A 14,551-nucleotide genomic window follows, 5' to 3' on the forward strand; every position below is an offset into this window, starting at 1 on the left:
AAACAACATTCCAATTTCCTTCTATTAGCTAATTTGCTTCATTCTTTAGATATCTTTTTTGAAGATATAGTAATGCACATGGGTGAACCAATCACACGAAGCATCTATGTGCAGCAACCAATCAGCAGCTACAGATGCTATCTAGATATACTTTTCAGCAAAGGATATCAAGAGAATGAAGCAAATTAGATCATAGAAGTAATTATAAAGTAGTTTAAAATCACATGCTCTTTCTGAATCATGAAAGAAAAAATGTGGGTTTCATGTCCCTTTAATAAAGTTATGATGGTGTTATTTTCAAATGTTATATGTTTTATAGTTATAGAGTTCATTTCGAATTTAAGGCCAATATAGTAGTTATATCAAGTGATAGATGTGTTTAATTTTTTAAAATTCGAATTTCAGTTATTATTGTGTTAATTTCGAATTATTAACTATTAAAGATGTAAAATTCGATTTTTAATTCTAAATGAACTATCTTCTCTATTATTAATTACTAAAGGTGTTAAAATTCGAATTTAAAATCGAAATCAACACATATCACTTTATATGACTATATGAAGTGATAGAGGTCTTGATTTCGAATTAAAATTCGAATTTTAACACAACTATTAACTATATTAGATATGTTAATTTCGAATTTTACATATTTGTTATAGTTATTGTTTTATTTTCGATTTGTATGTATTATTGTATTATTTTCTAATTTAAAACTATAGCAAAGATGTAAAATTCGAAATTTTATTCGAAATTAACACATCTTATCTATTATAGCTACTAGTGCTGTTAAAATTCGATTTTTAATTCGAAACCAACAGGTGTTGATTTCGAATTAAAAATCGAATTTTAACACAACTATTAACTATAATAGATATGTTCATTTCGAATTCGAATTTTACATATTTGTTATAGTTATGTTTTATTATCGAATTGTATGTATTGTGTTAATTTCGAATTTAAAACAATAAGGATAGTGTAAAATTCGAATTCGAATTTTAATTCGAAATTAACACATCTTATCTATTATAGTTACTTGTGCTGTTAAAATTCGAATTTTAATTCGAAACCAACACCTCCATCACTTAATCTAACAATTAAATGATAGAGGTGTTGATTTCGAATTAAAATTCAAATTTTAACAAAACTATTAACTATAATACATATATTCATTTCGAATTCTAATTTTACATCTTTCTTATAGTTATTGTTTTAGTTTCGAATTGTATGTAACATTATGTTAATTTCGAATTTAAAACTATTGCAAAGATGTAAAATTCGAATTCGAATTTTATTTCGAAAATTAGCACATCTTATCTATTATAGTTACATATACTGTTAATATTCGAATTTTAATTCGAAATTAACACTTCCTTTACTTTCTATAACTATTAAATGATAGAAGTGTTGATTTCGAATTAAAATTCGAATTTTAACAGCACTATTAACTATAATAGATATGTTCATTTCGAATTCGAATTTTACATATTTGTTATAGTTATGTTTTATTATCGAATTGTATGTATTGTGTTAATTTCGAATTTAAAACAATAAGGATAGTGTAAAATTCGAATTCGAATTTTAATTCGAAATTAACACATCTTATCTATTATAGTTACTTGTGCTGTTAAAATTCGAATTTTAATTCGAAACCAACACCTCCATCACTTAATCTAACAATTAAATGATAGAGGTGTTGATTTCGAATTAAAATTCGAATTTTAACAAAACTATTAACTATAATACATATATTCATTTCGAATTCTAATTTTACATCTTTCTTATAGTTATTGTTTTAGTTTCGAATTGTATGTAACATTATGTTAATTTCGAATTTAAAACTATTGCAAAGATGTAAAATTCGAATTCGAATTTTATTTCGAAATTAGCACATCTTATCTATTATAGTTACATTTACTGTTAATATTCGAATTTTAATTCGAAATTAACACTTCCTTTACTTTCTATAACTATTAAATGATAGAACTGTTGATTTCGAATTAAAATTCGAATTTTAACAGCACTATTAACTATAATAGATATGTTCATTTCGAATTCGAATTTTACCTATTTATTATACTTATTGTTTTATTTTCGAATTGTATGTAACATTATGTTAATTTCGAATTTCAAACTATTGCAAAGTTGTAGAATTCGAATTTTAATTCGAAATTAGCACATCTTATCTATTATAGTTACAAGTACTGTAAATATTCGAATTTTAATTCGAAATCAACCCTTCCTTTACTTTCTATAACTATTAAATGATAGAAGTGTTGATTTCGAATTAAAAATCTAATTTTAACAGCACTATTAACTATAATAGATAAGTTCATTTCGAATTCGAATTTTACCTATTTATTATACTTATTGTTTTATTTTCGAATTGTATGTAACATTATGTTAATTTCGAATTTCAAAGTATTGCAAAGTTGTAAAATTCGAATTCGAATTTTAATTCGAAATTAGCACATCTTATCTATTATAGTTACAAGTACTGTTAATATTCGAATTTTAATTCGAAATCAACACTTCATTTACTTTCTATAACTATTAAATGATAGAAGTGTTGATTTCGAATTCGAATTTTATATATTTATTATACTTATTGTTTTATTTTCGAATTGTATGTAACATTATTTTAATTTCGAATTTAAAACTATCGCAAAGATGTAAAATTCGAATTTTAATTCTAAATTAGCATAACTTATCTATTATAGTTACAAGTAGTGTTAATATTCGAATTTTAATTCGAAACCAACACCTCCATCACATAGTATAACTATTAAATGATAGAGGTGTTGATTTCGAATTAAAATTCGAATTTTAACAACACTATTAACTATAATACATATGTTCATTTCAAATTCGAACTTTACATCTTTATTATAGTTATTGTTTTATTTTCGAATTGTATGTATCATTATGTTAATTGCGAATTTAAAACAATAGCAAAGATGTAAAATTCGAATTCGAATTTTAATTCTAAATTAGCACATCTTATCTATAATGGTTACTAGTGGTGTTAAAATTCGAATTTTATTTCGAAATTAACACATCTTAGCTATTATAGTTAATATTAGAAGTGTTAAAATTCGAATTTTAACACCATTCCATTACTAACTATAATACATAAGATGGTTTTATTTCTAATTAAAATTAGAATTCAAATTTTTTATCTTAGTTATCAAAGTCTAAGACAGTTCGTCTCCCATTTGGCTAAATGTTTGAAATGAGACCCCTCCACGCTTGTAATGTATTTATTAAAATTGCATAAGTACACGTACACACGCACATACAGTCATACACACACATTCTCATACACACACACAATCTCATACACACACTCTCATACACACACACTTTCAGACACACTCATACATACATACTCTCATATACACACACACTCTTACACACACACACACTCTAATACACAAACACTGATACAACACACACACAGAATCTCATGCACACACATACTCTCGCACACACGCACTCATACACACACAATCCCATACACACACAATCCCATACACACATACTCTCATACACACACTCTCTCATACACACACAATCTCATACACAGACTCATACAACCACACACACACACTCATACACACACTCACTCACATACATACACACACACTCACGTATACTACACTACAAGTTTTACCAACTATATAGTTCTAATCTGCTTTGTCAATCAAGAACATTCAAAATCACATAGTCAGTAGACTATACAAAAATGTAATACATTTCTATTAACTTTGGTTTGCATACTAGACATATATGTAATGTTATATGTATTATATATATATGTATTATTTGGGTGTATATGTATGTTTTATCCTAAGTTAAATCATTGTTAATTATAGAGTGAGAAGATTTATACAGCAGCAGCAGTAGCAGCAAGAAATAACGACACAGACGTGCAATAGCATTTTGTTACTCATCAAATTTTATTATTCAATAAAATTAAAGCAGTGTCTTCTTTAATTGGAATCTACCAAGATGCCAAAAAAAGTTGCAAGAAGAATGATTTCAGCTTCCAGCAGCAGCAGTCAACAGCAGCAAAAGCAAATGGAGACCAATAATGATGCAGTTGAAGTAGTTAAAGAAAACAAAGTGTCCGGAACCACACGCAGTGGTCGTCAAAGAATGGCAATTCATGCATTTTTGAAGAAAAAAAATCCCCCAATTGGATCTGAACATGCAGAGCAGCAGTGCTTGCAGGAAGCAGCATTAGAAAATTCCACTTCTATTAATGAATTACCCAGAGAACCAGCAGGTGATAATGGAGTTGATCTTGAAATAACTATGGAAACTTCCGGAAGGAATAGCAGCAGCAGTAGCAGCATCTCTGTAGAAAATGAAAATAATTCTGAATTTGAATTTGAAGATTTTATATCTGAAGGATCTGTGTATACTCCAAATCTCGATTGTGATTCTGATGATTCAGATTGTAGTATCATTGAGGAACCAAATCCACCTTGCACCATCACTTCTACGTATCCACTGTTCCAAAAGCATCTCAAACGTGCTATTCCATCCAAAGAGTCACCAATGTTGCAGTCACAGTCAGATAGAATTCATTCTAATGCTGCCAACGGGGCCAAACAAAGAAAAATTCCCACAATTGAACCACTAGATGCTACACCACCACAAGTTGCAACTTGTGAAATAAGAGCAGCTGGCGCTGCTGTAATGGAAATTCCATCATCATCATCCATTATGACTCCCAGGTCACGTAGTAGTGCAGTAGGTGGTAGTGTAGTTTGGAATTTTTATTCTGTCGATAAAATAGATCAAAGTAAAGCAACATGTAAAATATGTAATAAAAAAATAAGTCGAGGAAAAGCAGGAAGTAATTTGGGAACCACTTCCTTGCGGTCTCATATGAATAGTAGACATAAAGTGATATGGGACAGATATTTAAATAAAAATCTTGCTTTATCCACAGAAAGAAATACTAATGTTATGCTACCACCTACTGCCAATGATGATGGCTTTAATAACACCAGTAGAAGTTCATGCAGCAGCAGCAATCAACTTTTATCAAATTTATTGCCAAGTTCTGGGAGTACAGCAGTGTCTAAGCGACAGAGTACTTTACAAGTTGCTTTTGAGAGTGGTCAAAAATATCCCCCAAACCATGAACGTGTTCGCCAAATTAATTTTAAAGTTGCAAAAATGCTTGCAATCGATATGCTTCCTTTTAAATTTGTTGAAGGTCAAGGCTTTCGGGAATTAATGCAATCAGTGGTTCCCCGTTGGCAAATCCCGAGTCGTCATTATTTCTCACGAAAAGGTGTTCCAGAAATTCATAAAATTGTTTTACAAAATGTTGGCAAACAATTAGAAATGTCAGAGTGTAACAAAGTTCATATTACAACTGACATGTGGACAAGTCCACAGGGTGCAGACTATATGACTGTGACTGCACATTGGGTATCATTTGCCGTAAGTAATGACTCTAATGAGTATGTTTCCTCAAGGCCAATGCGACGCATATCTTATCGTAAGCATGCAACACTGTGCATGAATAGTTTTGAACGAAAGAATCACAATGCAGCTAATATTCTTGATAAGCTGAATGAAGTAATAAATGATTGGTTTTTGCCACGCAGCCTCACGGTTGGTTTTGTGTCTTCAGACAATGGCTCTAACATTGTTTGTGCACTCAAGAATGGACAAATGATACATGTGCCTTGTTTTGCACATATATTAAATTTGGTTGTTAACAAATTTCTTTCAGATTCAACACATATTCATGACATGTTGAATGCTTCACGAAAGATATGCTCGCATTTCCACCGTTCCTACCATGCCCAAAATTCGTTACTAACATTACAAGAAAACAATAATTTGCCACGCCATCAACTCATAATTGATGTTTCTACGCGATGGAATAGCACGTTTGACATGCTTCAACGCCTTTATGAACAACGAAAGGCAATAATTGAATACCTTATGACTTTAAGAAAAACATTAGATGGAGTCCATTTGACTTCGGCACAGTGGCATCTTATGAGTGATGTGTGCAAGGTTCTTCAGCCGTTTAAAGAGGCAACATTAATGGTAAGTGAACAAGATGCAAGCCTTAGTCAGGTCCTTCCATTAATTTCGCTTCTTGAAACTAGACTGAGTTCCTTGCATCAAGTGCAAGATAACTGTTTATCTGATTCTGCTGAAGATGAGAATGATATAGAGTTGTTTGATCTTGCTCAGCTTGGAAGAAAATTAATTTTGTGTTTGTTGAAAGATCCAAGGATCATCTCCATCAAAAAAAGAGATGAGTACCTTCTTGCTACTCTGTTGGACCCACGTTTTAAAGGTCAGATGTATAATTTTGTTGATGGAAAAGAACATACGGTTGAGAGATGCAAGGGAGTACTCATCTACAAAGTAAAGCAAGAAATTGAAATTAATCGGCGAGCAAACTCAAACAACTCTACAAATCAGTCTAGCAGCAGTTGCACTGGTAGTGGTCGGACTTCTTTCCCAGATTGTAACAGTTCTGAGTCTGACTCAATATCTGACAATTCAGTGTGCGGCGGTAATTCCACTAACTCATTGTGGGGTCTTTTTGGCAAATATGGCATTATGGCTACAGGTCAAGATGCAAGATTACATGAAGACAATCAGTGTTCTGCAGTGCAAATGGTAACTGCATATATGTTGGATAACACTTTTATAGAGCCTCGTTCTGACCCATTGAGTTACTGGAAATCCAAAAAAATATTATGGCCTGAATTGTCACATATTGCCTTTCAATATTTAAGTTGTCCCCCAACGAGTGTTCAGTCAGAGCGTGTGTTTAGTGCTGCTGGTAGTGTTGTGACTGATCATCGAAATAGACTATCTAGTGTAAATGTTGACCGTTTAACATTTCTCAAAATGAATCAACACTGGATACCAGAACAACATCAGTTGGAGGCTATCAGACAAAACACTACCGGCAGCAGTGATACAGACGACGATGATCCCTCAGAACAAAGACCAATTGTGTTTGCGGTGGATACAAATATGTAAACCTCCCCCAAAAAATTTTTTTAAAAGGATATAAAATATAAAAATTATTTTTTTAAAAATCAAAGTATAAAAGATCATTTTTATTTTTTATGTCCTTTTACTGCTTCTTCGGCTGTCCTACCGCTACCTACTGCTACTGCTGCTGGATTTCGAATCAGATAAACAGTGTCTTGTACTACTAGAATTTAATGTTATATGATATTTAGCATTCATAATCTACAGTTGATGTTGCTAGTGCTGCTGCTATTTCTGCAAATTATAGTATTTCTTTTTTAAAAAAAAGAACATGAAAAATCTACCATCATCACCTTGCGAATATTTTAAAAAAATGGCGCAAAACAAAGGGTTTCTTTAAAGAAGAGGACTTCTCCTGCTGAATGCTCCACAAGCTCTCTAAGGTAGGAATGTGGTTATAAATCTAATTTAACTTTTAAAAAATTTTTTGTCTACTGTTTTATTTACTTAAATAACCTGTTTTATTTTTTGATATTATACAGGATCCTTTCAGAATTCTAATGCCGGGCCTGGCCCTTATTTGACTGTGTATTTAATAACTGCTGTTGCTGTTGAGAGTTGGTACAATTTTCTCAAAGGAATTTTCCATCTCTGAAAGGTATATAGTTATTAGTATTGCATACCCCTTTAATTCATTGACTTTCTTTTACTAAGTTTTTTATGTTATTTTTGTGTATTGTTAACTTAATTATTCTGTTTTTCTTTTTTATACAGGATCCATTCAGAATTCTAAAGCCGTCTCTTATTTGACTGTGTATTTAATAACTGCAGTTGCTGCTGTTGCGAGTTGGTACAATTTTCTAAAAGGCATTCTCCATCTCTGAAAGGTATATAGTTATTATTATTGCATACCCCTTTAATACATTGGCTTTCTTTTACATAGGTTTGCATGTGTTATTTTTGTCTACTGTTTACTTAATGAAACTCTGTGTTTTTCTTTATTATACAGGATCCTTTCAGAATTCTAAAGCCGACCCTTATTTGACTGTGTATTTAATAATTGCTGCTTTTCCTGCTGCTGAGAGTTGGTACAATTTTATAAAAGGCATTTTCCATCTCTGAAAGGTAATAATTTAGTTATTAGTATTGCACACCCCTTTAATGATTTGTCTTTCTTATACCTAGGTTTGCATGTGTTATTTTTGTCTACTGTTTACTTAATGAAACTCTGTGTTTTTCTTTATTATACAGGATCCTTTCAGAATTCTAAAGCCGACCCTTATTTGACTGTGTATTTAATAATTGCTGCTTTTCCTGCTGCTGAGAGTTGGTACAATTTTATAAAAGGCATTTTCCATCTCTGAAAGGTAATAATTTAGTTATTAGTATTGCACACCCCTTTAATGAATTGTCTTTCTTTTACCTAGGTTTGCATGTGTTATTTTTGTCTACTGTTTACTTAATGAAACTCTGTGTTTTTCTTTATTATACAGGATCCTTTCAGAATTCTAAAGCCGACACTAATTTGACTGTGTATTTAATAATTGCTGCTTTTCCTGCTGCTGAGAGTTGGTACTATTTTATAAAAGGCATTTTCCATCTCTGAAAGGTAATAATTTAGTTATTAGTATTGTACACCCCTTTAATGAATTGTCTTTCTTTTACCTAGGTTTGCATGTGTTATTTTTGTCTACTGTTTACTTAATGAAACTCTGTGTTTTTCTTTATTATACAGGATCCTTTCAGAATTCTAAAGCCGACCCTTATTTGACTGTGTATTTAATAATTGCTGCTTTTCCTGCTGCTGAGAGTTGGTACAATTTTATAAAAGGCATTTTCCATCTCTGAAAGGTAATAATTTAGTTATTAGTATTGCACACCCCTTTAATGAATTGTCTTTCTTATACCTAGGTTTGCATGTGTTATTTTTGTCTACTGTTTACTTAATGAAACTCTGTGTTTTTCTTTATTATACAGGATCCTTTCAGAATTCTAAAGCCGACCCTTATTTGACTGTGTATTTAATAATTGCTGCTTTTCCTGCTGCTGAGAGTTGGTACAATTTTATAAAAGGCATTTTCCATCTCTGAAAGGTAATAATTTAGTTATTAGTATTGCACACCCCTTTAATGAATTGTCTTTCTTATACCTAGGTTTGCATGTGTTATTTTTGTCTACTGTTTACTTAATGAAACTCTGTGTTTTTCTTTATTATACAGGATCCTTTCAGAATTCTAAAGCCGACCCTTATTTGACTGTGTATTTAATAATTGCTGCTTTTCCTGCTGCTGAGAGTTGGTACAATTTTATAAAAGGCATTTTCCATCTCTGAAAGGTAATAATTTAGTTATTAGTATTGCACACCCCTTTAATGAATTGTCTTTCTTATACCTAGGTTTGCATGTGTTATTTTTGTCTACTGTTTACTTAATGAAACTCTGTGTTTTTCTTTATTATACAGGATCCTTTCAGAATTCTAAAGCCGACCCTTATTTGACTGTGTATTTAATAATTGCTGCTTTTCCTGCTGCTGAGAGTTGGTACAATTTTATAAAAGGCATTTTCCATCTCTGAAAGGTAATAATTTAGTTATTAGTATTGCACACCCCTTTAATGAATTGTCTTTCTTATACCTAGGTTTGCATGTGTTATTTTTGTCTACTGTTTACTTAATGAAACTCTGTGTTTTTCTTTATTATACAGGATCCTTTCAGAATTCTAAAGCCGACCCTTATTTGACTGTGTATTTAATAATTGCTGCTTTTCCTGCTGCTGAGAGTTGGTACAATTTTATAAAAGGCATTTTCCATCTCTGAAAGGTAATAATAATATAGTTATTAGTTTTGCACACCCTTTTAATGCATTGGCTTTCTTTGACCTAGGTTTGCATGTGTTTTTTTTTGTGTACTGTTTACTTAATGACACTCTGTGTTTTTCTTTATTATACAGGATCCTTTCAGAATTCTAAAGCCGACCCTTATTTGACTGTGTATTTAATAATTGCTGCTTTTCCTGCTGCTGAGAGTTGGTACAATTTTATAAAAGGCATTTTCCATCTCTGAAAGGTAATAATTTAGTTATTAGTATTGCACACCCCTTTAATGAATTGTCTTTCTTATACCTAGGTTTGCATGTGTTATTTTTGTCTACTGTTTACTTAATGAAACTCTGTGTTTTTCTTTATTATACAGGATCCTTTCAGAATTCTAAAGCCGACCCTTATTTGACTGTGTATTTAATAATTGCTGCTTTTCCTGCTGCTGAGAGTTGGTACAATTTTATAAAAGGCATTTTCCATCTCTGAAAGGTAATAATTTAGTTATTAGTATTGCACACCCCTTTAATGAATTGTCTTTCTTATACCTAGGTTTGCATGTGTTATTTTTGTCTACTGTTTACTTAATGAAACTCTGTGTTTTTCTTTATTATACAGGATCCTTTCAGAATTCTAAAGCCGACCCTTATTTGACTGTGTATTTAATAATTGCTGCTTTTCCTGCTGCTGAGAGTTGGTACAATTTTATAAAAGGCATTTTCCATCTCTGAAAGGTAATAATAATATAGTTATTAGTTTTGCACACCCTTTTAATGCATTGTCTTTCTTATACCTAGGTTTGCATGTGTTTTTTTTTGTGTACTGTTTACTTAATGACACTCTGTGTTTTTCTTTATTATACAGGATCCTTTCAGAATTCTAAATCCGGCCCTTATTTGACTGTGTATTTAATAATTGCTGCTTTTGCTGCTGCTGAGAGTTGGTACAATTTTATAAAAGGCATTTTCCATCACTGAAAGGTAATAATATAGTTATTAGTATTGTACACCCCTTAAATGCAGTTGCTTTGTTTTAGATAGGTTTGCATGTGTTATTTGTACTGTTTACTTAATGAATCTCTGTTTTTCTTTATTATACAGGTTCCTTTCTGATTTATAAGTCTGTGCTTTGTTTGTCTGTGTATTTAAAAAAATTGAGGAGCACTGACTACAAGTGCTTCGTTTCTGTACTGCTGGAGTTTTCGTTTCTGTACTGCTGGAGTTGTGCTGAGAACAGGATCCTTTCTGATTTCTAAGTCTGGCCTTTGTTTGTCTGTGTATTTACAAAATTAAGGAGCACCAACTAGTCTACAAATGCTTCATTTCTGTACTGCTGGAGTTGTGCTAGAAACGGGAAGATACTTTCAGATTTGCTAAATCTGGCCTTTGTTTGACTGTTTATTTACAAAATTAAGAGCAACAATTACAAATGCTTTGTTTATGGACTACAAATTAATCTACAGACTGCTGATGGAACTGAGCTGAAAACAAATCAGTTTCTGTATTTTTCGAAAAATGCTGCTTACTGCTGCTGCTGACAATATTCTTCCATCTCTATATAAAAATAATTATTCATGCCAATTATTGGTGTTGTGGGGAGGATTGTGGAGAATTTTTTCAAGTGTTTATTGATTATTAAAAATAAAATAATATATAAATACTAAGAACAGTTGTATATCTTTATTTTCTCTATTATTTCAGTTATGATAACTATGAGGGTCATATAAATAAATCAAATAGCTAACACAAATAAAAACACTTATTTTATTCGAAAAAATAAGACAATAAAGAATACACTTTTTTGATGAAACAACTTTATTGTTGAAAAAAAAATTAAGATGTATATTATTATTGCTATTAAAGTATATTTCAAAATTTATAATTCACAACTCGAAATTTGATAGTGTTAAAGGGACACTGAACACAAATTTTTTCTTTCGTGATTCAATTTCTGATTTGTCTTTGTTCTCTTGCTATCTTTTTTTGGAAAATAAAGTATCTAAACTTTTTTTTTGGTTCATACCTGTGGACAGCACTTTTCAATTGGTGGATGAATTTGTCCACCAATCGGCAAGAACAACCCAGGTTGTTCACCAAAAATTAGCCGGCATCTAAACTTACATTGTTGTAATTTAAAATAAACATACCAAGAAAATGAAGAACATTTGATAATAGAAGTAAATTAGAAAGTAGCTTAAAATTGTATGCTCTATCTGAATCACAAAAGAAAAAAATTTGGTTCAGTGTCCCTTTAAGGTAATTGTATTTATTCATGGGCAACAGTGTTCTTCTAACACCAACATGCAATGTGCATTGGCGTATTTAGATTTTGTGCAGCCCTAGGCACTCAAAATTCTGCTGAGCCCCCCCCAAGGTCTTAGGCATTTTTTGGAATTTTTTTTTTTATTTGGAATAGTATTTCCAAAGTAAACGTCCACCAGAGCTTGCAAAACACTTGCACAGAGAGTGACCTACATAATCACAGACACATACAAAGTTATGCACATAGACACTGTCACACATGCGCACGTGCACACACACACACATATATATAAATATATACACTCACACATACAAATACACAACTATTACTACAATATATGTAGAAAAACTCAGATTCAATAGTTTGCAAGCACAATGCTGAGTGTTATAAATGCAAGAAAACTAAATGTAATAGCTATTCGAATAAAAGAAAGGTTCAGAGTTACCTCTCTTATTATACTCCCTTGATTTTAAGTTTCGTAAACTAAGTCTCTCATTAGATACCTGTATAATACTTCTAAAATAACTCTATGAAATATAGCCACAACAAATCTACTGCACCGCTCACATATATGCTGCCCTAGGCAAGGGCCTTGTTTGCCAAGGCCAAAATATACACCCCTGCCTCCATAGTAACCTACCTAATCAACTACAGTAATTTAATAGAGGGGGGTTATGAATGAAATAAGACTGTTTCGCCCTATCTTGGGGCTCGTCAGTATGGCGTAGGTTAATTATTTCACTCAATGTGTAATTTGAGTGATTAACATCACCAGCCATAGACAGCCTGTTTGGCCCATATGAGCCTCCTCCAATTAAATATTACTAAGTATCAATGTTTAAAATGTAAAAAAAAAATATTTATGATAAATACTTGTGAAATATAAAAAGGACATTACAAAAGAAAGGTTTCATGTCCCTTTAAATGGTTGGTTATAGAGGAAGGTTAGTATAGTAACCCGATTAAAAAATACCACCTATGGTAGATTATTTCACATGTGATCCTCTATCAATGATCATCATATCATAAGATTCTGAAGTTTTAAGGAATAAATGAGGAATTGAGTATTTTAATTTTAAATATAGATATAAAATCTCAAAAAGATGAAATGCTTGAGTTGAGTTGAACATCAACCATACAAAAAATAAAATTTTGGAAAATGAATGAGGCACAAAGATGGCGAAACGGGCTGCCTATGGTTGATGTATTTTTATATCTCAACACATTTCACCTTTTTTAATATTATAATAGACTAAAAAACATTACTTTCAAATTCTTTTTTTTTTTTTCTTTTTCAAAGTTAGAAAATGTATTTTTTTTGTGGTCACTAATTTCTATACAAGGTATAGATTTTCTTAATCTTACAATAAAATTTAGTTTGACACAAGAGCTGTGGGTGAGACAGAGACTAAAGTCAAGCGTGACTGATTTGATTATCTTCAATGAACAAAAATTTGTCAATACAATTATCAATAGCTGTTTTATTTTACTTTAGAGATAATATGTCTAAATATTTCTTGTTTACAAGAAAAAAAAGGAACCAACTTGTAACTGCTTCATCTCTGTGCTGTGTGACTGTCTGAGAATGAACAATTTTGAACATTTATTAAATATTTCACTCAGTAAATGTGTATTTGTGCACTGCAGTGTTTATTCACTGGTTTTGTGTAATATTTCTTTTTTTGATTAGCTCATCTTTTTATATATTCTGTTAATCTTAAAGATGATCAATAACTAAGTCAATTAGCAAGACTCAGGCTGAGTATTTGTGATGTGCACTGCACATTTAGATGCAATCTTCAATGTTAAAATTGAACTTGCACAATCCTTAAAACAATTAATTAATTTATTATTAGCTGTTTTTAAATAGCATGTGATGTCCCTTTAAGAGGTCCGCTATTACAGACCATAATCAATTGCAAAGTATTCTTCTCAGATTCCTAAAAAGGATAACTGGAAGGAAGCAAATTTACAGGGGAATTAAAAATCCATTCCATTCTCGGCATGTTTCAAAAGTAAACTACCATGGTGGCATGGATGGCACAATACCATGTGCGTTTTAAGAGAGAGGCTTTTAAAAAGGTGTGTCAAGCATTAAAAAGATAATGTCAAAATTAAACTTCAAATTGTTGATTAGATAAAGATTTGAAAATTTTTCAACATTAATTTCTTTTTAAATATACAATTGTACACCTTTTGTTTTAAATTATTGGGGGTGAAATGTTTGGCCTAAATCATGCCATCCTTGGTGTTAGAAAAACTTCCAAGTTAGCAAGGTGATCATGTGATTCATTTTAAATTAATAATGTACCTAGTACTTACCGTACCAAACCACAAAAAAAAGATATAAAAGCCTTCAATTTCATATGCATAATGAGTGACGCCCAACTACAGAGCGCAGCAATTTTCAATAAGTTTCCGATTAAATTCGATTTAGGAAATGTACAACAAATATCGCTTGATAATCTATGTTGAAAACAAGATACCTAG

The 14,551-nt window shown here is 31.3% G+C and overlaps 1 long non-coding RNA gene across 1 annotated transcript; it reads left to right on the plus strand.

Annotated features, from left to right (window-relative positions):
* The first annotated feature begins 7,360 nt into the window (after positions 1 to 7,360).
* On the plus strand, positions 7,361 to 7,851 carry LOC128637615 (uncharacterized). Its single transcript, XR_008399009.1, has 3 exons — positions 7,361 to 7,427; positions 7,527 to 7,642; positions 7,759 to 7,851. It is a non-coding gene; the product is annotated as an uncharacterized LOC128637615 (long non-coding RNA).
* Positions 7,852 to 14,551: the final 6,700 nt, after the last annotated feature.

This window comes from Bombina bombina, chromosome 1, assembly GCF_027579735.1.
Source record: "Bombina bombina isolate aBomBom1 chromosome 1, aBomBom1.pri, whole genome shotgun sequence".
Classification (NCBI taxonomy): Eukaryota; Metazoa; Chordata; class Amphibia; order Anura; family Bombinatoridae; genus Bombina; species Bombina bombina.